Below are 17,195 nucleotides of genomic sequence, written 5' to 3' on the forward strand. Positions count from 1 at the left end.
TTTCTTACGACACGGGCTTTCATAGCTTCAGTGAAGTGATCTCCTTTGCTGGTTCCTCAGGCAGCTCGGGGTGCTGCCACCTTCTCCGTATTGCAGAGGCCACTAGTAAGCTTGTGTGGGATTCAGAAGACTTTGAGGCAATGAGCTTAAGTGCTGCAAGCTTACATGGCTCAGGTAAAGTGAGGGAGCAAAAGGAGAGAGCAAACTAGCAAACAAATGGGGTAATACTTAAAAATTTCTCAAGGCTGGATCTGGCTGCTTTAGCCTATAGAAAGCATAAAGCTAGAATTATGCCCTTAAACGGAAGAAGCATGAGCATGTCATGTGATGGGTGCATGTAGTTTTTTACCCCTTAGGAGACAGATTGGCACCTGGGCCTTTGTCCCCCTCTCCAGAAAGGAGGGTGCAAGGAAGGGAACTTATCCAAACATGTTGGGGCAAATTTGCCAGTATTTGGGGGCATAATACTGGGCATAGGGTGCCTTCACCACAACCAGAAATATTCTTAATGTTCTTTATGAAAAGTCATCACAGACTAAATATAAGTTTTCAGAATGTCAACATAAGAGCACACAAACCAAGAATTATAGTTCTGTTTTCATTTTGGTAGCAATATGTGGAAAAAACCTCACCAAAAACACAAACCCAAAAACTAGATGATTGCATTATCATTTCCACTGTTTGTACAGTTCAGCGTTTAAAAGCAGGATATTAATATCTAAAATACAAAAACTGAACCCAAAACAAAACACAATAAAATAAGCAAAACAACAACAACAAAAAAGAAACCAAACCAAACAGAAAGAGGAAAAATGTATACTTACTTGCTGCTTAATACACTGTTATTGGTGTGTGTAGATTTTCAGATTTTTTAAATGTTTGCTTGCATCTTATTTCAGATGAAGTCCTGTTTGATAAATGAGTTTAATACAAAGATGTCTGCCTCAGAGAAAATTCTCACAAAATTTCAGAGGCATTTGTGCATAAAAATGTGTTTATCACACTGTTTAAGCCAGGATGTGATCAGCTCTTTTACCCCAGAAAATGAGTCTTTACATTAGCTTTAAAATGGGATCTGGGCAGGTTAGACCTATGAGCCAACGCTAATTGTATGAAGTTGAACAAGGCCAAGTGCCAGGTCCTCCACCTGGGTCACAACAATCCCATGGGAAGCTATGGATCTGGAGATGTGTGGTTAGAAAGCTGCGACTCAGAGAGGGACCTGAAGATATTGGTTGACAGCAGACTAAATATGAGTCAGCGGTATGCCCAGGTGGCCAAGAAAGTCAATGGCATCCTGGCTTGTATTAGAAACACAGTGGCCAGTGGGAACAGGTAAAGGATTTTCCCCCTGTACTCAGCAATGATACGGCCACACCTCGAGTACTGAGCTCAGTTCTGGTCCCCTCACTATAAGAAGGATGTTGAGCTGCTGGAGTGTGTCCAGAGAAGGGCCACAAGGCTCGTGAAGGGCCCACAGCACATGACCTAAGAGGAGTGTCTGAGGGCACTGCAGTTGTTCAGTCTGGAGAAGTCACTAGTGGTGATCCACAGGGATCAGTGTTGGGCCCAATCCTTTTCAATATCCTTTTTGATGATCTGGACAAGGGGATTGAGTCCATCACCAGTAAGTTTGCAGATGACACTAAGCTGGGAGCAGGTGTCAATCTGTTATAGGGTAGGAGGGCTCTGCAGAGGGACCTTGACAGGCTGGATAGATGGGTGGAGTCCAACATCATGAGATTTAGCAAGTCTAAGTCCTGGGTTCTACACTTAGGCCACAACAACCCCATGCCACACTACAGGCTGGGAACAGAGTGGCTGGAGAGCAGCGAGACAGAAAAGGACCCGAGGGTACTGGTTGACAGTAGGCTGAACATGAGCCAGCAGTGTGCCCAGGTGGCCAAGAAGGCAAATGGCATCCTGGCCTGTATCAGAAATAGTGTGGCCAGCAGGAACAGGGAAGTCGTTCTGCTCCTGAACTCTACACTGGTTAGGCCACACCTTGAGTACTGTGTCCAGTTCTAGGCCCCTCAGTTTAAGAAAGATGTTGAGTTACTTGAACATGACCAGAGAAGGGCAACAAAAGTGGTGAGAGGTCTGCACCACAAGCCCTATGAGGAGTGGCTGAGGGAGCTGGGGTTGTTTAGCCTGGAGAAGAGGAGGCTCAGGGGAGACTTTATTGCCTTCTACAGCTGTCTGAAGGGAGGTTGTAGCCAGGTGAGGGCTGGTCTCTTCTCCCAGGCAACCGGTGACAGAACAAGAGGACACAGTCTCAAGCTGCACCAGGGGAGGTTTAGGATGGGTGTGAGGTAAGAAATTCACAGAAAGAGTAATTGGCCATTGGAATGGGCTGCCCATGGAGGTGGTGGAGTCACAGTCCCTGGAAGCATTTAAAATAAGACTGGATGAGGCACGTAGTGACATGGTTTAGTTGATTAGATGGTGTTGGGTGATAGGTTCGACTTGACGATCTCAAAGGTCTTTTCCAACCTGTTTGATTCTGTAAAATCAAGGAACTCAAAAAGCTGTTTCTGGTATAACTGTCAATCTAAATGAAATCTATAAAAATGTATTCTTTGTGACATTTTGTCATTCCTAATGTCGTTCCTAATATCATTCCTTGGAAAGTGATACTTTTGAAAAACTTTCTGTCATGTCTTACATATCTCAATACACCACTGTGTAATGTGGTCTGATAAAAGGAAACTGAAGTTCCCTTGAAGCTAATTGATAAAATACTGCTCACTACACTGGATTTTGTACTGGTTTATATAATCTTACATTCCTTCACTGAATGGGATAAAAAGCCATCCCGTGTAAGTAATAACCATTTATGATATCTAATTTTGACTCTCAGAAAAAAGGCAATTCATAATTTAAAAAATAACAATTAGAAACGAAAACTTTTTCTGTCTGCTATTGTCATCTTAGTTATGTACATGCTACTTAAATCTACTTTTCTTCAGAACTCTTAGGGATAAAAAAAAATTAAAAAATCTGTTTCTGCTTTTTTCACTACATTCTTTAAAGAATTCTTCAATGCACTTCACTTTGCCTTGAAGTCATATCAACTGTTGGATGTTCTAATTACTTCATCTCTCCTGATATGAGTACCACTAGTATTTCTCTTTCTTTCTCCCCTGGAAAATTTATGACTGTTCCTTAGACTTATTCTCCCTCACCTTTTTAAAACACGGAAGCAAATCCATTTTGTTTTAAATTATATCTGTCTCTTTTGACACAAAATCAGCCTCTCTAACTTCAAGTATGCTACTGAGTTAAAATGCTTCACTGAGGTGAGAACAGAGCTTAATGTGGAAGTTTTGGCCTCTCTCTCAAAATGTGTACATCTGAGAGAGCCCTAACTTTACAGTGTGCTTTGTTGTGGTGTCAAATGAATACATGGCAAAATGTTTTCTATGTCAGTCATGAAGAGTAAAGGTGTCACTAAAAGAGGCATGGAGCCTTCAGTGGAATTAAAAAGGCACCACTAGAAACATGGTTACATAAAGATTAGCTTCTGTCTTAAAATTAAGCAAGTTAAAGATCTGAGTATTTCTTAGAGGCTGGAGAAAGCATATCATTGAAAGAATTAAAAAACATTAACTCTACAGTTTTTAGATACATTAAGTTTATATTCTGCTTAAAGCAAAAAGGTATAACAAAAGTTATTGGAATGTCAGAAACAGAAAACTGCCATCTCTTATTACTATTATGTTGGGGGGTTTTACCTTGTTGACACAGGAATATGAATTGGAATTAAATGCATGCATTAATTTACAGAATATGTAACATTCTCATACAGTCTAGATAATGTTTTCTATGTAAACTATAGTACTTCTTGGAGTACTGTGTCCAGTTCTGGAGCCCCTATCACAAGAAAGATTTGGACATACTAGAACATGTCTAGAGAAGGGCCATATGGATGATCAGAGGGCTGGAGCATCTCTCCTATGAGGACAGGCTGAGAGGGTTGGAGTTGTTCAGTTTGGAGAAGAGAAAGCTCCAAGGAGACCTTATTGTGGCCTTCCAGTATCTGAAGAGGGCCTACAAGAAAGCTGGGGAGGGACTTTTTAGGACGTCAGGTAGTGGTAAGACTGGGGGGAACAGATCCAAGTCAGAGGAGGGGAGATCTAGATTAGATATTAGAAGTTCTTCACCACATGAGTGGTGAGACACTGAAACGGCTTGCCCCTAAGAGGTGGTGGAAGCCCCATGCCTGGAATTTTTTAAGGCCAGGCTGGATGTGGCTCTGGACAACCTGATCTAGTGGAAAGTGTCCCTGCTCATGGTAGATGGGTTGGAACTAGATGATCCTTGAGGTGCCTTCCAACCATGACAATTCTATGATTCAATGATTATTTTATCACATTATATCAAATTCCTCTTCCTTATATTGAATTCAGTTACTCTGAAAGATCTCAATAATTTTTAATCAAGAGCAGCTGCTGTTTTTCTGATATCAGTACTACCTGTTATTGAGCACTATTTTGATGTGGAGATACAGACCTTAACAGCAGTGAGGGTACTGCTTTTTCTCTGCGTAGATCTGGTAAACTTCAGATTACCTCGGCTATATTGTCCCTCTGCGCCATTTCTTTAACTACAACCATCTGAAACTATCAATGTCTTACACCTACAACAACTTTTCAGCATTTATTTACACCACCATCCATAGAAGAGCAAGTTACATGTATCCACAAAGTCATATGAAATGTAAATGCAATAGTCACATTTTCAGACGTATTTGCCATATTTTAACTTTTACTTCTTTTTTTTTTTAATTATTTCCATTTGACTAACAGAGCCCTAATTCTATTCCTGCAGAAATCTCCTGTTTAGGTTTTACTTTCTCAGGATGATTATTTTTATTTTTCATTCATTTATGTATTTATTCTCTCTCCAATTAAAATTATCACGTACGTCCTCATTACATTCAGATACTGAAACTAAGTGACCACACAAAGACATTAATCTCTTGCAAAAAAAAAAAAGTGCTCCTAGCAAAGCTAAAACACTAAAAAGCAGCTTTGAAAAATACAGATGGGAGCAGATACAAATGAAATTTTTTTCTGTTTGCTATGTAATCTATTCTTTTAAGTTTTGAAACACTATAGAAAGTTTTCTACATTCACATTTCAAATGTGACTGTGTTTCAAGGAACAAAACATCTTCACATATTTACTGTGCTAAGCAAATCTGTCATTAAGGCTGTTTTTTTTCTTTATTGTTTAAAATTGTGTTAAAAAAAACCCACACACAAAACAAAACACAGCCTATAATATTCTACTAATATTTTTCACATAAACTTTTTTGATGGAAAATTGACTAAAGCACAAAACATTTAGTGCATGACCTTAGCAGTCACTTTTATATGAGGTGAAGAATTAGAAGCTACATATAAGCTCTTTCACCACTGCATCTCCCTCTAACACTTGGTGGGTTGAGGTGATGTCTAACTATTTTTAAGAACAAAGGCAAATTTGCATGTGGAGAAAAAAAAAAGTAAAAACGTATTAATAGTGAAGAGAGGAAATTAATGCATGGAATATATGACTTAGCATCAAAGTTAAATGTCTTGATTAGTATGATTAATAGTAGCTTGAGAACTATTCCAGCCATCACAATTCAAAAGCATTAGTACTGCATAAGCATTTTTACACCATGGATTAATTTTAGCTATTTCTTTGGCAGCACAAAGTGCTTTCAGCACATCCCTGAACACTTTCCTTAGGCTTACTTTTGTCAGATTTGCCCTCCACTACTACTTTGGACACTGTCCCACTTTGACCTTCCCATTGAAACCATGACCATGCTCTTTCCTCTCTTTTGCTCTGACTACCCTCATCCATCATAAGTGTCCACATGCCATTTTGTGTGTAGTTTTCATCCATGCTTCAGTTCCATGACTGCACACCCTCCCACCACAGGAAAAAAAATTTTAAAAAAGGAACCTTTGGAGGAGAAAGAACTGAGAGAACAACATTCTGTAATTTATGCTACTACAATCACTTTTCTAGTCATTTCTTTAAAAAGGAGGTGGGACATCATTGATACTCCAACTGAAATAAAAATTCTTCCTCTGAAAAGAGTTAATCTCAATTCTTCTATTAAAATAAAAATCTTAACATATTTTTAAAAGACAAATAATTAATACACAGAACTTTTTTATATAACCTGAATATAACTTCATAGCAAAAAATACCTGCAGTAAATCAACTTTTAAGAAAACTTTATTTAATGTTCATTATCTTTATTGGTTCTTCTAACATCCTGAGTCACTTGATTCAGCATATAATAAATCCTTGAAGCACTGTGAGGGAAAAAAGTAGAGATACATTTTATTTAACAGTGGATAATTTTTTACAAAAAAGTTTTATCTTGCTTGTTAGAGCAAGATGAGAAGTTTTCTATTAACTCATCTGGGAAGCCTTAGGGGCCACTGAAAACTTTTTAATTGCATATGTAATTACAAATGTGCTAGAAAGCTGGTGTTTGGCATTTCTGAAGCTCATGGCTCCTGACAAAATGTCTGCTTTTAAGCTGTTTTGTCGCTTGAAATGTTTTCTGATAAGTGGGTTAAACAGAAGAAGCTTTAATTTTGGCTATTTTCACTTCAAAGAGATTTTTCTGTTTTTTTTCAACCCTACTGCGAAACCAAGGTGAAATGACATCTTCAAAAGCAGGCATTTTTAGGTAAAGAAGGAACAAACTTTAAAGATTCTAACAATTTGTTGTTCTGTCTAGCTCACCTGCAACAGTGGAAGATCAAAAAAAGGAGAGGGGAATTATATCTGGCTACTACAAGTACAGAGTTTGTAAAAGCAAACCATAAGCTAGTTTATCAAGCGGCTAATGACTAGAGCTGAAGAGAAATAATTTTATAAATATTTCTTTTGTGTTCCGAGTAGAATAATGTTGACAGCACTGATTGCAATTGTCAGGGTTTCCAGCATTTGCTCTAAACCTGGACAAAATATAACAGACCAGTATGTCTTCTACCCATGCTCAGTTACACCTATTTTATCCAAAAAGTTCTCAGACAGAAGTTTGCTTGAAATATAGGTTGCCTCACAACTGCTAGTTTCCCCTGAGGAAATTGGATAAAGGAGGGCAGCCCAAACAACAGCTGACAACACTTCAACTCTCAGCATTGCAGGCGTGAATACTCATTAGCTATGGCTGGATAAAAATGCTTCTAAATCATAGACTAAACTAGTAAAGTGAGCTGCTGATTTTTTAATGAAACATAGTATTTGAAAAGCAATGGAAACATTTTGTGGTTGTTTTAAATGGTAGTTTGCATTAAACAAATGCTAGAAATACATGAGAATTAGTTAATTAAAGGTGTGATTTTGCACACTGAGAAATAAATATATGCTGAATGACAAATAAATCATTAAATTACATGTTATGTGAGGCACCCAAAGGAGAAATCTGGCAAACTTGACATGTTACATTAGTGGTCACAATGTTTTATAAAAACATGAAAGTGCTAATACATTTCTGTCCTTATTTCACCTTAGCTCAATAACACAGCCAGACACTTGAGATTCCCTGCAGTATGCCTACTCAGATAACTTAATCTTCCATTCATGACTAGTAAAACCCAACACGTAATGCCTAGAGCTTTCGTTACCATTAGAACTGTAATATTTCTATTTTTGGAGTGAATCATATAAACATTTGTATCCTATCATGGTAGTCTTTGACAATATACTCTTTGACAATATAACATGGTAAATATATTGTAAAGGTAGAAAATACAGTTTATTAGAAATAATTTGATTTGCGAAAATAGTCTTGAATACCACACAGTCCTAGCTCTTAATAAGGCACTCTCATTACATTTCTGTCATCCACTATTAATTATCAAAATTATCCAAAATGGAATCTGATTTAAAATATTTTAACCTTACATTTAAGTGCTCAAAGATAGGTCCTTGAGAGTAGTAATATTTCTAATTGCCTTCTGTTTTGCAACTTTTTTTTTTTTTAATGGTAAAGGTCTTTGATATGTGTTTATACACTAATTTCAACAGTAGAGACTAAGCAAGTGATTCAGACTTGGCTATGGAAAATAGATAACTCTGGTTGGTAAATATGTTCACCAAGTAGCCACAACTGACATCTCTACTAATATTTGATGCAAGAACAGTATTAATGTTTTTACTCAAGACTTAAACTAAAAAGAACAGATTTGGTACTCTTCTATGGAATTAGAGTAGCATGGCACCATTCATACCTTTTCTTATGGAGCTGGGATTGTATGTATTAATTTTTTGTTCCTCCATTCTTAAGATTAATACAAGTAGCATGTGGAGTTCAGTCTTATTACTTGCTACACAGGTGTGAGTTGAGATGAGTTCCATTGTTATCAGTACTCCATAAAAGTTCATTTATGTGTTTATACCTCAAAATCAAACAGAGCTGATTCTCTAGTAACTCTGTGCCTGGCAAAGTCCCAAGAGAAATCAGGCCTGTTTAACCTAAATCCAGTTTAAAAGACATGACGCATCCTGTCCAGAAAAAAAATTCTTTGAAATGGTGGATTACAGCTGTGATTACATCATATGCTGAAAGTGCCTGCCAATGTAGTTAAACGGTTATGGACAGTTCTAAACTCTTAGCGTATTCTTTTTGATCTTGGCTGTATGAATGGCCAAAATAGCTGAAAAACATTAACTCTAAGTGGCCAACAGTTAGTTTTTAGCCAGAGTACCTTTCCCTTTTCTCTCATGCTCCCAGGCAAAATTACATTTTTCTAATGCTGTCTGGATAGGTTGACCCTTTTAATTACATGTTTACATATATTATTATAATCTAGATATTACACAAAAAACAGGTGGCTTAAGGTTTACTGAGAGAGATCAGAAAAAATTGTCTTAGTGGCCTTCCAATCTAGGGATATCCTGTGCACTAACTGAAAGTCCATTTGCAAAAATCACCAAAGACAAGGGCAGTAACATCTAAGCTATCATCTGTCCCTATACTTTTCATTTAAAGCAACAGTGAATGAGTTATGCTGCAAAAGATCCACTTATTGTACCGCAGCAGCAGATTTAAGAGAGTCACTGACTTTATTTCAAATATTTTTAATCTAGATTAATATTTTAGAGATGAACAATGCACAATGAGATACTATCGAAAGTATTATGAACAAATGACAATGTTTTATTCATTTCATATTAGTTCCACATTCTTAAGCAGTTAATGTATCTCTACAGGTATGCTTAGTTCATAAAACTTAAGAAATGTCTTAAATGGAGCAAGACTGAAAAACAGGCAGGTGCTTGCTATACTGTTTTGGACTACTGACATATTTTACCCAATGCTACAACATTCAGATTTGTCAGTTACAAATGGACAAAACCATGTCCTTAGTAAAAATCATTTTGCTTTCAAATAAGGCCTTGATTATTTCAAAGATGAAAGCTCATAACTGGGAAAAAAAAGATTAGTTTAAATTATTAAATGCAGATCTTTTAAGGCTTCCCAGATTGAGAACTTCTCTTTAAATTAGGAAGAAATACTGCTTTAACATTGGATAATGTGATGGTTTGAAATGGCTCATGACAGATAATATCCTCTTCCATGGTTTGCATGGTTTGTTCATCAAATTTAAGAATAACCTATTTACATGTGTTGCTTTTATAGTAGGAAAAGCATAAACTTTTCAGTTTATTAAATTGGCAGAATATCTGTGTTTCCTATTTCCAGTTCTTCCAAACTATTCAAGATAAAAGTAGGTGATGCTATTTCATTTTTTTTTTTTTACTCTCTCTGAAGAAAGATTAAGTCTTGCAATATTTTTTTATGGGCCGTAAGGTTGCTCCAGAGCTTGTGGAACATGTTTCTAGTTTTAAAAGGCTTAAGGGGAGAAGTAGGTGCCTTTGAATGCCTGCCTATTGTTCAAGGTATGATGGCCTAACATCAGCAAATAAGACATGAAGGGCATGGCTCATTTGTAACTGAATGGAATCTGCAGAGAATTAAAGAACATCAGAAATATCACAGTATCACAGTATATCAGAGGTTGGAAGGGACCTCAAGGGATCATCAGGTCCAACCCCCCTGACAGAGCACTTAGGGTAGTCCATACAGGAATGCATCCAGGCAGGTTTTGAAAGTCTCTGGAGAAGAGACTCCACAACTTCCCTGGGCAGCCTGTTTCAGTGCTCCATCACCCTCATTGTAAAGAAGTTTCTCCTCACGTTGAAGTGAAATCTTCTGTGTTTGAGTTTGAACCCATTGTTCCTTTTCTTATCATTGTGAACCACCGAAAAGAGCCTCGCCATCTCCACTTGACACGCACCCCTCGGATATTTATAGACATTGATCAGATCCCCTCTCAGTCTTCTCTAGACTAAACAGCCCCAGGGCTCTCAGTCTCTCTTCATAGGGCAGATGCTAAAGTCCCCTAATCATCCTGGTGGCTCTCCATTGGATTCTCTCCAGCAGGTCTCTGTCTCTCTTGAATTGGTGAGCCCAAAACTGGACACAGTATTCCAGGTGTGGTCTCACCAGGGCAGAGTAGAGAGGTAGAAAAACTTCCCTCAACCTGTTGGACACACCTTTCCTGATACATCCCAGGATCCCATTGGCTCTCTTGGCCACAAGAGCATATTGTTATTCCATGAAGAACTTGCTGTCCACCAGCACTCCAAGGTCTTTCTATGTGTAGATGCTTTCCAGCAGGGCAGTCCCTAACCTGTACTGGTGCCTGTGGTTATTTCTCCCCAGAAAGAAGTATGTTAATAGTAAAGCAGCACAGTACTATACAGTGTTTAGATGTATAGAAAGATATTTGATGTGGAACCTAAGGAAAATCTGAAACAATTCAACATAAGAGGTGAAGGAGGAGGGTTTGTTGTCCCTTGCATTTTCAAAGAAAGATTTGGATACTCAATGACAATTTGTATATTTTTCCTTTGTTTTACTTTCTGATAGCACTCAGCTTTTGCCCCACAAAGAGGAAACAGGGTGCTTCATAGAATCTGCAAGTACTCAGCAAGAGTGAGAAGCCTATCCTTTTCCAAGAACAAATGACTGTCTAAATTTCAGAATGCATTTGCTCCTACCTAATGATTTCTATGAAGTTCCCACTTTGTGCAGCTTATGGTGTGAAAGACAGTAGTATTCCCACAGTCAAGAACTCATCTAGAGTCCCACAAGATAAAATACTATCAATTGGTTGACCACAAGTCAGTAAGTACCAGGGATGCTGCTTCACACAGAGTCCAGAATCACCTTCTTGCAAAACAGCAGCTCTTGAGTCAGCAGTTCAGTGTCCTAATTCACTAGAGTTGAACACATAGATTTATAAAAGTTTATGTAAGTTGTGCATATCTTTGCATGTATGTGTGTGTAACTATCTCTATGCATAGACCTGTTTCATGATCTGTTTTAATTGGGTTTTTCTCAAATTCACTTCCATAATATCAGAGAGGCTGCTTGTAATCTGAGTGACCTTGTCATCTAATCAGATCCCCTATGTCCCAAAATCACTTCTGATTTCAGCAGTTACTTGTAAGGAGGAACTCAGAGAAGCCAAAGAATTGCTTTAGTTTATCAATGTAGACTTTTGTCAGTGCTGGATTCCTAGTCCCTTTGAGAAAGTAAGGTACTTGAGTTTTCATTTTGCATATTCCCTGTTTAACTAAAAAAGAAGCTACCGGACACACCACAACAATTTACAAAATGTAAATACTTCTTTAAAGCTAGTTGTAGCATTTCAGGTTGAACTAAAGGATTTCTGTTTTGCAGTACCACATTCATTTCTTCCTTTCACCCCTCTGGATGTCTTAGATTTTGTCATGGCATCTCTAAATTTCAGATTTAGTATCTTGGTTTAGCTGTACAATTCCATTTTAATGATCCAGTCTCATGGCAAAGTATTTATACTTTGTTATTTACTCAACAATTAAACTTTTTGCTTAGTTGATATTATGTACCAATAGATTGCTCTAAGTTATATATGTTTGTTGGTAAGAGATATGACTTTGTAATTAATTTTTATCTTTCTGATGTGTTGTTATTTAAAAACAGGAAAAAGTGTTGTTTTAATAGGAACTCATGGTAGCATTCTAATGACTATAATTTGTCCACCATGGGCCTAAAATGCATGAGAGTTGCATTTATATATAATATGAAATTTAACTGCCAAATGCATTGATTACTTTAATCCATATCTAAATCATATAAGATATGAATAATTTAAGATTATTTTATTCATCTTTCACTTGCTAATTCTCTCTTCTTGTTTCTTATATCATGCTATTCCAAAAAATTAAATCAAAATTATGTATGTATACAAATTTCCCCAAGCAGTGTATACTAATTATTTATTTGAGAGTAAAGAACTTCTGAAGGGTTTCTTGATGAAGAACCAGATGCTCATTATGAAAAATAAATGCTGTCTGTTTTTGTAGAAAATTCCAAACTAACATCTAAAGCTTTGGGACACCTGTTTTCTTCCTGAACAGCCAAGAACTGCCATAGATAATCCATGACTCTTTCACTGGCATCACTGAGCAAGATGAGAACACAGAAAGGAACTCTCACCCTTAAACATATTAGCTGTGTAAATATTAGTCCTCTGAAATATAGATGAAATGGAAACACCTTCCCCCTTTCCTCCTTTGACTGATATTTCTGGAGCAGATGATGTCTAAGAAGCTTAGCTGGACTAATTAAGGCCAGTATAGAAGAACGTGTCAAATTACTAATCTGAATTCTGGAAGCTCTACACAGGGTGCTGAATCATTCTATGAAATGTTACACTTCAGGACTTTGATCCTGCCTGAGACTTCATACAGATAGTAAAAAATAAATAATGAAATTGTACTTTGAAAAGGAATAAGGGTAGTCACCTAGGCAAAATATGCTTGTTAAATTCACTACTGTCATAAGAATAGAAGCCATGGTATATTTAATAGGAAATTAGTCGCTATATGATCTTCAGACTCCTCTGAATGCACAGTGGAAAGCAGCATTAATCACTTTTCCTGCTTCTTTCTACTCTCTCAGCTGGCTCCAAAACCCACATCTAATCCAGTTATACCATAATTAATCCTAGCCTTCCTTTAAATGTTACTCTTTGCTACTTGACAACCTCTGACTCCCACAAAAGTGCATTAAGATGCATCTGAGAAAAATATTTTGAATGCGCAAGAGTCCACAGAAGTCTTCACACGGTCTTCATACAAACAAGTCTATGGGAAACAGTATTTGTGACATATTGCTTATCATAGATAAACTGTAGATTCATAGAATTACAGAATTATTTGCGCTAGAAGGGACTTTTAAATACAGTCTAGTTTGACTCCCTTTCTATGGGAAGGGGCATCTTTCACTAGATCAGGTTACTCAAGGCTACATGCAGCCTGATCTTGAAAACTTCCAGTGATGGGATATCCACATCTTCTCTGATCAGCTTGTCCCAGTGTCTAAGAACCCTCACTGTTAAAAAAACTTCATCCTTACTGTTATTGAAAGGTCACAGTAGAAACTCCACAGCTAGACAGGGCACTCCAGGTGGGTTTCTTATGAAAGCAGAGTAGAAGGGGACAATGACTGCCCTCGACCTGCTGGCCATTCTTTTGGTGCAGCCCAGGATACAGTAGACATTCTGGACTGTGAGTGTACATTGCTGGCTCATGTCGATCATTTCATCTACCATTACCCCACAACCCATTCTCCACAGGACTGTTCTTCATCTCCCAGCCTGCATTGATACCAGAGGTTTCCCCAACCAAGGTGCAGGGTCTTGCACTTGGCCTTGTTGAACTTCTTGAGGTTCATATGGGCCTGATCGCCAAGCCTCCCAAGATTCCTCTTGATGGTATCTCTTTCTTCAAGCAAATCACTCTGATGTTACTCTGCTTGACATCATCTGCAAACATACCAGGGGCACACTTAGTCTTATTAAACCATTGATATTGATATTAAATAGTGCTTGTTCCAGGACAGACCTTCAAAGTATACTACTCATGTGATGGTTTGAAACCGTCTTTTTAATTTTTCCTTGCAAAGTTCAGAACAGAGAAAGTGAAAGAGTGTAAATAAGTCACTATTGGGTGTAAGAAAGCAAAATAACGATTGTTCTAAACACTTCCATTGGATAGATAGAAATGTTTAAGAACTATTGCCCAAAACAAAGTAGGCATTCGGCACATTCTGCGTTCTGCGGTGGGGGCAGTTTCTGGGCTGTCTGGCTGCTGTTTCTTCTTCTCTTCTGGCTGGGGATGGCACGCTGACCTTGGCAGCTAGGTTGGCAACTTTCTGCTTGACTGGCTCTGATTCTCTGTCCAGGGGGGTCTGGGGGGGAAGCTCCTGGGAGGGAGAGGCCCCTTTGGGGGGGTCCCCTTGGGGGGAAGCGGGGGGAGATCGATTGTGCTTTTTCTGTTGATTGTATATATTTGTGAATGTTGTGAGTTTTGTATGTTTGTGCATATTCATTGCATTTCGTTGTGGATTTTGGACTCTGCTTGTAGATACAGCTTTTCATTTGCTTCCAGACTGAGCTGGCCTGGTTGTTGTTGGTGGGGGGGGGATTTCAGCTCACACCGACACACTTTTTATTTTTGGCGCTCCAACTCGGGGCTCGATTGCTTGTTTGATTTATTTCTGCTCAGATTAGGAAGCAAAATGAAGCTGTTTTGGATTCTGAGTCATTCTATTTCATCTATTATCTGTGCAATTGTTTACAGATGGGCCATTTCTTGCATGATAGACAAGATTGTGAGATATGTGGCATATAAGTCATTTCTTTGGGTTAAGAACAAGTTACTGAATGTTGGTGAATTCTGTTGTGGTCTTATTGGGCTAAGAAGCTATGGTAACTCAACTATGGATCTGCTAGCAGACACATATGAGTTTGTTACTCCTCTTACAACTACAGAGGGTCCTTGGAACCAGTGGTACCCTAGATATCTTGTACTAGCCTTAATCTTAATTTTGTTGTTTCTTGGAATAATCATATGGCTACTGATAGCACTGTGTCAAGAAAGACATAAGGCTACTTGCTCTTCCAACTCTGCTGTGAATGTGAAAACCAAGCCAGTAAATTTGGTGGCCACTGTAACCAGAAAGCGTAAAGGAGATGCAGATGCTGCAGGAGATGGTGCAGATGGAGATGAGGGTCCTTCTACTCAGGGTCCCTCTGTTAAGAAAGATCCTTCTGATGAGGAAGAGAGGGTTAGCCTTAAAACTTTGGTAGACCTCTTGAGACCCCACATGGATGATGGAGATGTAGGTCAGGATGTAGACCCTGGTAGATTAGCAACTGCTGGCAGAGCCTCTGAACTCAAGGAAATTCAACGGAGGATTATGGGGACAGCAACCTCAGGATGATGATGATGAGGATGATGAGGATGACATACAGTCAGCTAATGCACCCAGACAGGAAATTAGACATGTGAGGAAGGATTACATCAGAGGAGATAATGAGCCAGTCCTGTCTTGGCTAGCCAGGTGTTTTGATATGGGAGCCCCAGCATTGGTGGTAGGCGACAAGTCGGCCTCTCAGTTGGGGATGCTCTCAAAGGATACAGGCATAGACAGGCACCTAGGCAAGTGCATTGGTAAAGTTTCTCTGTGGGCACGCCTCCTACTGGCAGTCTCGCTGAGGTACCCCAGCAGAGATGATTTACCATGGAACCCTAAGCCTTGGACCACAATAGCTGAGGGAATCAAGCGTCTGAGAGAGTTTGCTGTGAGAGAAGTAATGTATGGAGATCATAAGACCCTGAATCCTGATGAAATTCCTGTTGGAACAGGCCTTGCCAAAAAGCTCATTAAGCTTGCTCCTCCTAATTATGCCACTATTCTGGCAAGCAGGATTGTGGCAAGAAATTATGGTGGAGTGCCTCCCACTGTTGGCCATTTCACTGACCAAATGAGGCAGTTGGAGGATAGTCTTGCACGTACTTCTTTGGTTTCAGCCATTGAAACTTTGTCTGGAAAGATTGAGAATTGCATGAAAGAGCTGAAGGAGGAACTTAAAACCTCCATATCCAACTTGATGAAGGGGGATGATTCTGATTCCTCTTCCTCCAGATGGATACAAGTTTCAGCTGTCAGAAACAGACGTGCTCCAAGGAGGCCATTCCAAAACAGGCCAAACCAAAACAGACAGCAGAGGCAATCACGTGGCAGTATCTGGATAACTCTGCGTGATCAGTTTGGTGAGAACATGAACAGATGGGATGGTCAACCAACTTCTGATCTTTTCAAGAGGTTACGGGAGCTGCAGAGGGGCAGATCCCGAGGTAGCAATACCAGGAGGGTAGCTGTCGCTTCCTCAGTTTCCCAGAACAACTCTGATAGCTCCAACAGTGATCCTAATTCTGGTGCTGGACGTTGTGCCAGCTGTACATGTGGAGGTAATCCCCACCATTAGGGGTGCCCTGCCTTCCGCCAGGGGGAGGTAAGGGATAATGGAGATAACAGAATCTATTGGGATGTGTACATCCAGTGGCCTGGCACTTCAAAATTTCAGAAGTACAGGGCCTTGGTTGACACAGGAGCTCAGTGCACCATAATACCATCAAATTATCAAGGGGGAGAATCTATAACTATTCAGGGAGTCACTAGTGGATCTCAAGAGTTGTTTAAGATAGAGGTTGATATAAGTTTAACTGGGAAGCAGTGGAAGAAACATACTATTGTAACAGGTCCTAATGCACCTTGTATTTTGGGAATTGACTTTCTGAGAGAAGGGCGTTTTAAAGACCCTAAGGGTTACAAATGGGCTTTTGGAATAGCAACTGTAGAAATTGATGGAGGAAAATTGAAGTTGTCCATTAGACCTGAGCTTTCAGATGAATCTGCAGTTGTGGGACAACATGAGATAGAGGATGTAAAGCTGCCGGTTGCTTCTCAAACTGTGCATCACAGACAATACAGAACCAACCGTGACTCTTTGGTGCCCATTCAAAACTTGATTCGTCAGTTGGAGAGTCAGAAGGTCATCAGCAAAACTCCTTCACCTTTCAACAGTCCAATCTGGCCTGTGAGAAAGCAGAATGGAGAGTGGCGTCTGACAGTTGATTTCCGTGCCTTGAATGAAGTAACTCCACCCATGAGTGCAGCTGTGCCAGACATGATGGAACTCCAATATGAGCTGGAATCCAAGCAGGCCAAATGGTATGCTACCACAGACATTGCTAATGCTTTCTTCTCTATTCCCA

Source organism: Indicator indicator, chromosome 1 (assembly GCF_027791375.1).
Source record: "Indicator indicator isolate 239-I01 chromosome 1, UM_Iind_1.1, whole genome shotgun sequence".
NCBI classification, from domain to species: domain Eukaryota; kingdom Metazoa; phylum Chordata; class Aves; order Piciformes; family Indicatoridae; genus Indicator; species Indicator indicator.